The sequence below is a fragment of the Ipomoea triloba genome, chromosome 4, assembly GCF_003576645.1.
Source record: "Ipomoea triloba cultivar NCNSP0323 chromosome 4, ASM357664v1".
Classification (NCBI taxonomy): domain Eukaryota; kingdom Viridiplantae; phylum Streptophyta; class Magnoliopsida; order Solanales; family Convolvulaceae; genus Ipomoea; species Ipomoea triloba.
This window is the reverse complement of record NC_044919.1, coordinates 11575499-11585498: the sequence shown is the minus strand read 5'-3', so window position 1 is coordinate 11585498 and position 10000 is coordinate 11575499. Positions and strand designations below refer to the sequence as shown.

The following is a 10000-nucleotide window of genomic DNA, read 5'->3' as shown; positions in this document are numbered from 1 at the left end:
GATGCGGGGGATCGAACCCCGTGCCTCTGGAATGCAAAGCGAGCGCTCTACCATTTGAGCTACATCCCCCGCTAACACCTTCGTAGTCAAAATGCTATGTATATCTAAGAAAGAAAGAAGTATTTAAAAAATAATCAAAAACCACCCTATCAGAGCCAGGTTTCGATCCTGGGACCTATGGGTTATGGGCCCACCACGCTTCCGCTGCGCCACTCTGATTTTGCTTTTTTTTTTTTAACTATTATAAATGTATTTAACTCTCTGGAGAAGTATTTCTCAGTTGCTTCACTTATTTGGCAATGAAAGTAAACGCAATTCCATTCCGATAAAAAAACTTGAAGGTATTGCTGAGTGGCTTAAGGCATTGGTTTGCTAAATCGTCCGAAAGTGCTGGGTTTTCACCGACTTGGGGATGGGCTTTCCTCAGTCTCAGGCAGAGCCGCTAGAAAATGACTTTCTATGTCAAGGTGGAGGCTTACTTCGTGCCCATCCCCTTTGACTTTAAGAAAGAATTTGTTAGTAGCAAACCAGCAGCAAAGCACTTCCTCCAAGGCGAAGTATGCACCGTAGATAAATATTTTGTAAGCGGTAAGCAAAGATCAATTGAGAATCTAAGGCCCCAACTTCCAAAGACATTTTCGGGGCCTAGCCTCCCTCCTTAAAAAGAACCAAATAATCGTAGAATCACAACAACCACCTATTTATTCTCTCTAAATTGTCTACATATATTTTCTCTATATTCGTTATTTTAATGTTAGTGTTGGTCAGCCTGTAATATATATCATAAAACCAATCACCATTAATATATTAAAAGATATGTGGTGTGGTTGGTCTATATGACCAATAAGTAACTCAATTACTTGGGTACCAACTTTTAGACTCAATATCTACTTTCTTTATAAACCACCCACACTAGGTCATGATTGAAATTGGAGATGCGGGGGATCGAACCCCGTGCCTCTCGCATGCAAAGCGAGCGCTCTACCATTTGAGCTACATCCCCCGCTAACACCTTCGTAGTCAAAATGCTATGTATATCTAAGAAAGAAAGAAGTATTTAAAAAATAATCAAAAACCACCCTATCAGAGCCAGGTTTCGATCCTGGGACCTATGGGTTATGGGCCCACCACGCTTCCGCTGCGCCACTCTGATTTTGCTTTTTTTTTTTAACTATTATAAATGTATTTAACTCTCTGGAGAAGTATTTCTCAGTTGCTTCACTTATTTGGCAATGAAAGTAAACGTAATTCCATTCCGATAAAAAACTTGAAGGTATTGCTAAGTGGCTTAAGGCATTGGTTTGCTAAATCGTCCGAAAGTGCTGGGTTTTCACCGACTTGGGGATGGGCTTTCCTCAGTCTCAGGCAGAGCCGCTAGAAAATGACTTTCTATGTCTAGGTGGAGGCTCACTTCGTGCCCATCCCCTTTGATTTTAAGAAAGAATTTGTTAGTAGCAAACACTACAAGAAAAATGCTCATAGACAACGGTTCTTAACCGTTGTCTATGAGGTAAAATTTCTGTTGTTGAAGCCGGTGTTGTTGTAAGTCCCGCGCTAAGACAACGGTTTTAACTGTTGTCTTTTTTAGAAAAGACAACGGTTACAAACCGTTGTCTATTGAGTGTTGTTGATGCCGGTGTTGTTGAAAGTCACGCACATAGACAACGGTTAAACCGTTGTCTTTTCTAGAAAAGACAACGGTTAAAAACCGTTGTCTATTGAGTGTGTTGTTGAAGCCGGTGTTGTTGAAAGTCACGCACATAGACAACGGTTTTTAACCGTTGTCTTTTCTAAAAACGACAACGGTTAAAAGCCGTTGTCTATTGAGTGTGTTGTTGAAAGTCACGCACATACACAATGATTTTTAACCGTTGTCTATTCTATAAAAGAAAACGGTTGAGTGTTGTTGAAACCGGCGTTGTTGTATGTCCCACACAAAGACAACAGTTTTTAACCGTTGTCTATTGAGTGTTGTTGAAACTGATATTAAAATGTCAAATTCATTGTTTGATAATTTTTACAAACGCTAAATTTAGCAACATTTGCATATGGCGTTTTGAAAAAAAAAATAATTTTTCAAAACGCCACAAATTAATTAAAAAACGTTAGGATTGAAAACTGAACCCTTAAATAGATTAATTACAATAAAATGGAGCCTTGAGGCTCCTTAAATAGGAGCCTCAAGGCTCCATCCCACTTTTCCCACCGATGTGGGACGGTGGGAAAAGTGGGATGAAAAGAAGGAAGCAGCGCAAGCTGCTTCCTTCTTCTTCTTTATTTTTTTTGCTTTCTTCTTCTTCTTCTTTATTTTTTGTTTATTTTTTTATTTTGATTTTTATTTTATATAAATATTCTTATTAGAGTTAATTATATTTTGGTCCTAAATTTATAGGTGACAGTCCACTTTTAATTCTTTTTATGAGAACATTCACTTTTGTTCCTAGTATTATTATAACATGATCATTTTTTATCATCAATCAACAAAATAGTTTAAATATTATTAAATACAAAGATATTTCGGTCTTTAATGTAATTTTTCAAAAAGATAAACATAAAAAATATAGTGAGTCAACCTATTACACGATGTTATTTATTTAATTATTTATTATTATTAGTATTCAACCTATTGATTTTTTATTGTTTTTATTGTTATTATTATTATTATTATTATTATTATTATTATTATGTATACTTTTAGGTCATTTTAATTTAATTACATGTTAACCGCAAACCTAAAGAGCTAATTTTAGCAAACATTTTTTTTACAAACTGCTAATACAATTCGCTGGTCAAAGCCGCTAATACAATCCGATGGTTAAATAAAACTGTTGTCTAAATAAAAAATAGGTGCACAAAGACAACGATGTTAATAAACCATTGTCTTTGAAGTGTTGTATATTCAAGTGCACTTAAAGACAACATAGCAACGACAACGGTTAAATGAAACTGTTGTCTAAATAAAAAATGGGTGCACAAAGACAACGGTTTTAATAAACCGTTGTCTTTGAAGTGTTTGTCTATTAAAGTGTGGTTAAAGACAACACACAAACGACAACGGTTAAATAAAATCGTTGCCTTTTTAAAAAAATAATAATAATAAACGTGCAAAGACAACGGTTTTAAAAAATCGTTGTCCTTTTTTTTTTAAATAAACGTGCAAAGACAACGGTTTTAAAAAATCGTTGTCTTTGTAGTGTTGTGTATTCAAGTGCACTCAAAGACAACACACCAACGATAACGGTTATATAAAACCATTGTCTAAATAAAAAATGGAATGCACATAGACAACGGTTTTTAAAAACTGTTGTCTTTGAAGTGTTGTGTATTAAAATGTGTTTATAACAACACACCAATAACAACGGCTAAATAAAACCGTTGTCTTTAAAAAAAATAAACGCACAAAGACAACAATTTTAAAAAACCGTTGTCTTTGTAATGTTGTGTATTCAAGCGCACTTAAAGACAACACACGAACTACAATGATTAAATAAAACCATTTTCTAAATGAAAAAACGGGTGCACAAAGACAACGGTTTTAATAAATAGTTGTCTTTGAAGTGTTGTCTATTCAAGTGTGCTTAAAGACAACACACATATGACAACGGTTAAATAAAATCGTTGTCTTTTTAAAAAAAAGTAAACGCGCAAAGACAACGGTTTTAAAAAACCGTTGTCTTTGTAGTGTTGTGTATTCAAGTGCCCTCAAAAACAACACTTCAACGACAACGGTTACATAAAACCGTTGTCTTTTATTTAAAAAAATGCACATAGACAACGGTTTTTAAAAATCGTTGTCTTTGCGGTGTTGTCTTTTTACAAAATGCACAAAGACAACACACTAAAGACAACGGTTCGGTAAAAACCGTTGTCTTTGATAAAAGTGTCGAGTCAAAGACAACAGTTTTGTCCAAAACTGTTGTCTTTTACACAAAAGACAACACTTTTGTCAAAAACTATTGTCTTTTTAGTGTTGTCTATGTGCATTTTTCTTGTAGTGAAACCAGCAGCAAACCACTTCCTTCAAGGCGAAGTAAGCACCGTAGATAAATATTTTGTAAGCGGTAAGCAAAGATCAATTGAGAATCTAAGGCCCCAACTTCCAAAGGCATTTTCGGGGCCTAGCCTCCCTCCTTAAAAATAACCAAATAATCGTAAAATCACAACAACCACCTATTTATTCTCTCTAAATTGTCTACATATATTTTCTCTATATTCGCTATTTTAATGGTAGTGTTGGTCAGCCTGTAATATGTTCCAAAAATCATAAAACCGATCACCATTAATATATTAAAAGTATTGTATGAGAAATAAAGGTATGTGGTATGTGGTGTGGTTTGTCTGTATGACCAATAAGTAACTCAATTACTTGGGACCAACTTTTAGACTCAATATGTACTTTCTTATGCGGGGGATGCGGGGGATCGAACACCGCGCCTCTCGCGTGCAAAGCGAGCACTCTACCACACTAGATCATGATTGAAATTGGAGATACGGGGGATCGAACCCCGTGCCTCTCGCATGCAAAGCGAGCGCTCTACCATTTGAGCTACATCCCCCGCTAACACTTTTGTAGTCAAAATGCTATGTATATCTATGAAAGAAAGAAGTATTTAAAAAATAATCAAACACCACCCTATCAGAGCCAAGTTTCGATCCTGGGACCTGTAGGTTATGGGCCCACCACGCTTCCGCTGCGCCACTCTGATTTTGCTTTTTTTTTTTTAACTATTATAAATGTATTTAACTCTCTGGAGAAGTATTTCTCAGTTGCTTCACTTATTTGGCAATGAAAGTAAACGCAATTCCATTCCGATAAAAAAACTTGAAGGTATTGCTGAGTGGCTTAAGGCATTGGTTTGCTAAATCGTCCGAAAGAGCTGGGTTTTCACCGACTTGGGGATGGGCTTTCCTCAGTCTCAGGCAGAGCCGCTAGAAAATGACTTTCTATGTCTAGGTGGAGGCTCACTTCGTGCCCATCTCCTTTGACTTTAAGAAAGAATTTGTTAGTAGCAAACCAGCAGCAAAGCACTTCCTCCAAGGCAAAGTAAGCACCGTAGATAAATATTTTGTAAGCGGTAAGCAAAGATCAATTGAGAATCTAAGGCCCCAACTTCCAAAGGCATTTTCGGGGCCTAGCCTCCCTCCTTAAAAAGAACCAAAGAATCGTAGAATCACAACAACCACCTATTTATTCTCTATAAATTGTCTACATATATTTTTTCTATATTCGCTATTTTAATGTTAGTGTTGGTCAGCCTGTAATATATATCATAAAACCAATCACCACCCACACTAGGTCATGATTGAAATTGGAGATGCGGGGGATCGAACCCCGTGCCTCTCGCATGCAAAGCGAGCGCTCTACCATTTGAGCTACATCCCCCGCTAACACCTTTGTAGTCAAAATGCTATGTATATCTAAGAAAGAAAGAAGTATTTAAAAAATAATCAAAAACCACCCTATCAGAGCCAGGTTTCAATCCTGGGACCTGTGGGTTATGGGCCCACCACGCTTCCGCTGCGCCACTCTGATTTTGCTTTTTTTTTTTAATTATTATAAATGCATTTAACTCTCTGGAGAAGTATTTCTCAATTGTTTCACTTATTTGGCAATGAAAGTAAACGCAATTCCATTCCGATAAAAAAACTTGAAGGTATGATTGAGTGGCTTAAGGCATTGGTTTGCTAAATCGTCCGAAAGAGCTGGGTTTTCACCGACTTGGGGATGGACTTTCCTCAGTCTCAGGCAGAGCCGCTAGAAAATGACTTTCTATGTCTAGGTGGAGGCTCACTTCGTGCCCATCCCCTTTGACTTTAAGAAAGAATTTGTTAGTAGCAAACCAGAATTTGTTAGTAGCAAACCAGCAGCAAAGCACTTCCTCCAAGGCGAAGTAAGCACCGTAGATAAATATTTTGTAAGCGGTAAGCAAAGATCAATTGAGAATCTAAGGCCCCAACTTCCAAAGGCATTTTCGGGGCCTAGCCTCCCTCCTTAAAAAGAACCAAATAATCGTAGAATCACAACAACCACCTATTTATTATCTCTAAATTGTCTACATATATTTTCTCTATATTCGTTATTTTAATGTTAGTGTTGGTCACCATTAGCCTGTAATATATATCATAAAACCAATCACCATTAATATATTAAAAGATATGTGGTGTGGTTGGTCTATATGACCAATAAGTAACTCAATTACTTGGGTACCAACTTTTAGATTCAATATCTACTTTCTTTATAAACCACCCACACTAGGTCATGATTGAAATTGGAGATGCGGGGGATCGAACCCCGTGACTCTCGCATGCAAAGCGAGCGCTCTACCATTTGAGCTACATCCCCCGCTAACACCTTCGTAGTCAAAATGCTATGTATATCTAAGAAAGAAAGAAGTATTTAAAAAATAATCAAAAACCACCCTATCAGAGCCAAGTTTCGATCCTGGGACCTGTGGGTTATGGGCCCACCACGCTTCCGCTGCGCCACTCTGATTTTTTTTTTTTTTTAACTATTATAAATGTATTTAACTCTCTGGAGAAGTATTTCTCAGCTGCTTCACTTATTTGGCAATGAAAGTAAACGCAATTCCATTCCGATAAAAAAACTTGAAGGTATTGCTGAGTGGCTTAAGGCATTGGTTTGCTAAATCGTCCGAAAGAGCTGGGTTTTCACCGACTTGGGGATGGGCTTTCCTCAGTCTCAGGCAGAGCCGCTAGAAAATGACTTTCTATGTCTAGGTGGAGGCTCACTTCGTGCCCATCTCCTTTGACTTTAAGAAAGAATTTGTTAGTAGCAAACCAGCAGCAAAGCACTTCCTCCAAGGCGAAGTAAGCACCGTAGATAAATATTTTGTAAGCGGTAAGCAAAGATCAATTGAGAATCTAAGGCCCCAACTTCCAAAGTCATTTTCCGGGCCTAGCCTCCCTCCTTAAAAAGAACCAAATAATCGTAGAATCACAACAACCACCTATTTATTATCTCTAAATTGTCTACATATATTTTCTCTATATTCGTTATTTTAATGTTAGTGTTGGTCACCATTAGCCTGTAATATATATCATAAAACCAATCATCATTAATATATTAAAAGATATGTGGTGTGGTTGGTCTATATGACCAATAAGTAACTCAATTACTTGGGTACCAACTTTTAGATTCAATATCTACTTTCTTTATAAACCACCCACACTAGGTCATGATTGAAATTAGAGATGCGGGGGATCGAACCCCATGACTCTCGCATGCAAAGCGAGCGCTCTACCATTTGAGCTACATCCCCCGCTAACACCTTCGTAGTCAAAATCCTATGTATATCTAAGAAAGAAAGAAGTATTTAAAAAATAATCAAAAACCACCTTATCAGAGCCAGGTTTCGATCCTGGGACATGTGGGTTATGGGCCCACCACGCTTCCGCTGCGCCACTCTGATTTTGCTTTTTTTTTAACTATTATAAATGTATTTAACTCTCTGGAGAAGTATTTCTCAGCTGCTTCACTTATTTGGCAATGAAAGTAAACGCAATTCCATTCCGATAAAAAAACTTGAAGGTATTGCTGAGTGGCTTAAGGCATTGGTTTGCTAAATCGTCCGAAAGAGATGGGTTTTCACCGACTTGGGGATGGGCTTTCCTCAGTCTCAGGCAGAGCCGCTAGAAAATGACTTTCTATGTCTAGGTGGAGGCTCACTTCGTGCCCATCCCCTTTGATTTTAAGAAAGAATTTGTTAGTAGCAAACCACTTCCTTCAAGGCGAAGTAAGCACCGTAGATAAATATTTTGTAAGCGGTAAGCAAAGATCAATTGAGAATCTAAGGCCCCAACTTCCAAAGGCATTTTCGGGGCCTAGCCTCCCTCCTTAAAAATAACCAAATAATCATAAAATCACAACAACCACCTATTTATTCTCTCTAAATTGTCTACATATATTTTCTCTATATTCGCTATTTTAATGGTAGTGTTGGTCAGCCTGTAATATGTTCCAAAAATCATAAAACCGATCACCATTAATATATTAAAAGTATTGTATGAGAAATAAAGGTATGTGGTATGTGGTGTGGTTTGTCTGTATGACCAATAAGTAACTCAATTACTTGGGACCAACTTTTAGACTCAATATGTACTTTCTTTATANGTGACTCTCGCATGCAAAGCGAGCGCTCTACCATTTGAGCTACATCCCCCGCTAACACCTTCGTAGTCAAAATCCTATGTATATCTAAGAAAGAAAGAAGTATTTAAAAAATAATCAAAAACCACCTTATCAGAGCCAGGTTTCGATCCTGNTTTATGAACCACCCACACTAGGTCATGATTGAAATTGGAGATGCGGGGGTTCGAACCCCGCGCCTCTCGCGTGCAAAGCACTAGATCATGATTGAAATTGGAGATACGGGGGATCGAACCCCGTGCCTCTCGCATGCAAAGCGAGCGCTTTACCATTTGAGCTATATCCCCCGCTTACACTTTTGTAGTCAAAATGCTATGTATATCTAAGAAAGGAAGAAGTATTTAAAAAATAATCAAAAACCACCCTATCAGAGCCAAGTTTCGATCCTGGGACCTGTGGGTTATGGGCCCACCACGCTTCCGCTGCGCCACTCTGATTTTGCTTTTTTTTTTTTTTAACTATTATAAATGCATTTAACTCTCTGGAGAAGTATTTCTCAGTTGCTTCACTTATTTGGCAATGAAAGTAAACGTAATTCCATTCCGATAAAAAAACTTGAAGGTATTGCTAAGTGGCTTAAGGCATTGGTTTGCTAAATCGTCCGAAAGAGCTGGGTTTTCACCGACTTGGGGATGGGCTTTCCTCAGTCTCAGGCAGAGCCGCTAGAAAATGACTTTCTATGTCTAGGTGGAGGCTCACTTCGTGCCCATCTCCTTTGACTTTAAGAAAGAATTTGTTAGTAGCAAACCAGCAGCAAACCACTTCCTTCAAGGCGAAGTAAGCACCGTAGATAAATATTTTGTAAGCGGTAAGCAAAGATCAATTGAGAATCTAAGGCCCCAACTTCCAAAGGCATTTTCGGGGCCTAGCCTCCCTCCTTAAAAATAACCAAATAATCATAAAATCACAACAACCACCTATTTATTCTCTCTAAATTGTCTACATATATTTTCTCTATATTCGCTATTTTAATGGTAGTGTTGGTCAGCCTGTAATATGTTCCAAAAATCATAAAACCGATCACCATTAATATATTAAAAGTATTGTATGAGAAATAAAGGTATGTGGTATGTGGTGTGGTTTGTCTGTATGACCAATAAGTAACTCAATTACTTGGGACCAACTTTTAGACTCAATATGTACTTTCTTTATAAACCACCCACACTAGGTCATGATTGAAATTGGAGATGCGGGGGTTCGAACCCCGCACCACCCACACTAGGTCATGATTGAAATTGGAGATGCGGGGGATCGAACCCCGTGCCTCTCGCATGCAAAGCGAGCGCTCTACCATTTGAGCTACATCCCCCGCTAACACCTTCGTAGTCAAAATGCTATGTATATCTAAGAAAGAAAGAAGTATTTAAAAAATAATCAAAAACCACCCTATCAGAGCCAAGTTTCGATCTTGGGACCTGTGGGTTATGGGCCCACCACGCTTCCGCTGCGCCACTCTGATTTTGCTTTTTTTTTTTAACTATTATAAATGTATTTAACTCTCTGGAGAAGTATTTCTCAGCTGCTTCACTTATTTGGCAATGAAAGTAAAAGCAATTCCATTCCGATAAAAAAACTTGAAGGTGTGGCTGAGTGGCTTAAGGCATTGGTTTGCTAAATCGTCCGAAAGAGCTGGGTTTTCACCGACTTGGGGATGGGCTTTCCTCAGTCTCAGGCAGAGCCGCTAGAAAATGACTTTCTATGTCAAGGTGGAGGCTTACTTCGTGCCCATCCCCTTTGACTTTAAGAAAGAATTTGTTAGTAGCAAACCAGCAGCAAAGCACTTCCTCCAAGGCGAAGTAAGCACCGTAGATAAATATTTTGTAAGCGGTAAGC

The 10000-nt window shown here is 38.0% G+C and overlaps 13 non-coding genes across 13 annotated transcripts; all 13 read right to left on the bottom strand.

Annotated features, from left to right (window-relative positions):
- Positions 1-147: 147 nt before the first annotated feature.
- TRNAM-CAU lies at positions 148-219 on the bottom strand. Its single transcript has one exon. It is a non-coding gene; the product is annotated as a tRNA-Met (tRNA).
- Positions 220-930: 711 nt separating this feature from the next.
- Positions 931-1003, bottom strand: TRNAA-UGC. Its single transcript has one exon. It is a non-coding gene; the product is annotated as a tRNA-Ala (tRNA).
- A 78-nt stretch (positions 1004-1081) lies between these two features.
- On the bottom strand, positions 1082-1153 carry TRNAM-CAU. The gene has a single exon. It is a non-coding gene; the product is annotated as a tRNA-Met (tRNA).
- A 3330-nt stretch (positions 1154-4483) lies between these two features.
- On the bottom strand, positions 4484-4556 carry TRNAA-UGC. Its single transcript has one exon. It is a non-coding gene; the product is annotated as a tRNA-Ala (tRNA).
- Positions 4557-5310: 754 nt separating this feature from the next.
- On the bottom strand, positions 5311-5383 carry TRNAA-UGC. The gene has a single exon. It is a non-coding gene; the product is annotated as a tRNA-Ala (tRNA).
- Positions 5384-5461: 78 nt separating this feature from the next.
- On the bottom strand, positions 5462-5533 carry TRNAM-CAU. The gene has a single exon. It is a non-coding gene; the product is annotated as a tRNA-Met (tRNA).
- A 737-nt stretch (positions 5534-6270) lies between these two features.
- Positions 6271-6343, bottom strand: TRNAA-UGC. The gene has a single exon. It is a non-coding gene; the product is annotated as a tRNA-Ala (tRNA).
- A 78-nt stretch (positions 6344-6421) lies between these two features.
- On the bottom strand, positions 6422-6493 carry TRNAM-CAU. Its single transcript has one exon. It is a non-coding gene; the product is annotated as a tRNA-Met (tRNA).
- Positions 6494-7358: 865 nt separating this feature from the next.
- Positions 7359-7430, bottom strand: TRNAM-CAU. Its single transcript has one exon. It is a non-coding gene; the product is annotated as a tRNA-Met (tRNA).
- A 951-nt stretch (positions 7431-8381) lies between these two features.
- Positions 8382-8454, bottom strand: TRNAA-UGC. Its single transcript has one exon. It is a non-coding gene; the product is annotated as a tRNA-Ala (tRNA).
- A 78-nt stretch (positions 8455-8532) lies between these two features.
- On the bottom strand, positions 8533-8604 carry TRNAM-CAU. Its single transcript has one exon. It is a non-coding gene; the product is annotated as a tRNA-Met (tRNA).
- Positions 8605-9403: 799 nt separating this feature from the next.
- On the bottom strand, positions 9404-9476 carry TRNAA-UGC. Its single transcript has one exon. It is a non-coding gene; the product is annotated as a tRNA-Ala (tRNA).
- Positions 9477-9554: 78 nt separating this feature from the next.
- TRNAM-CAU lies at positions 9555-9626 on the bottom strand. The gene has a single exon. It is a non-coding gene; the product is annotated as a tRNA-Met (tRNA).
- Positions 9627-10000: the final 374 nt, after the last annotated feature.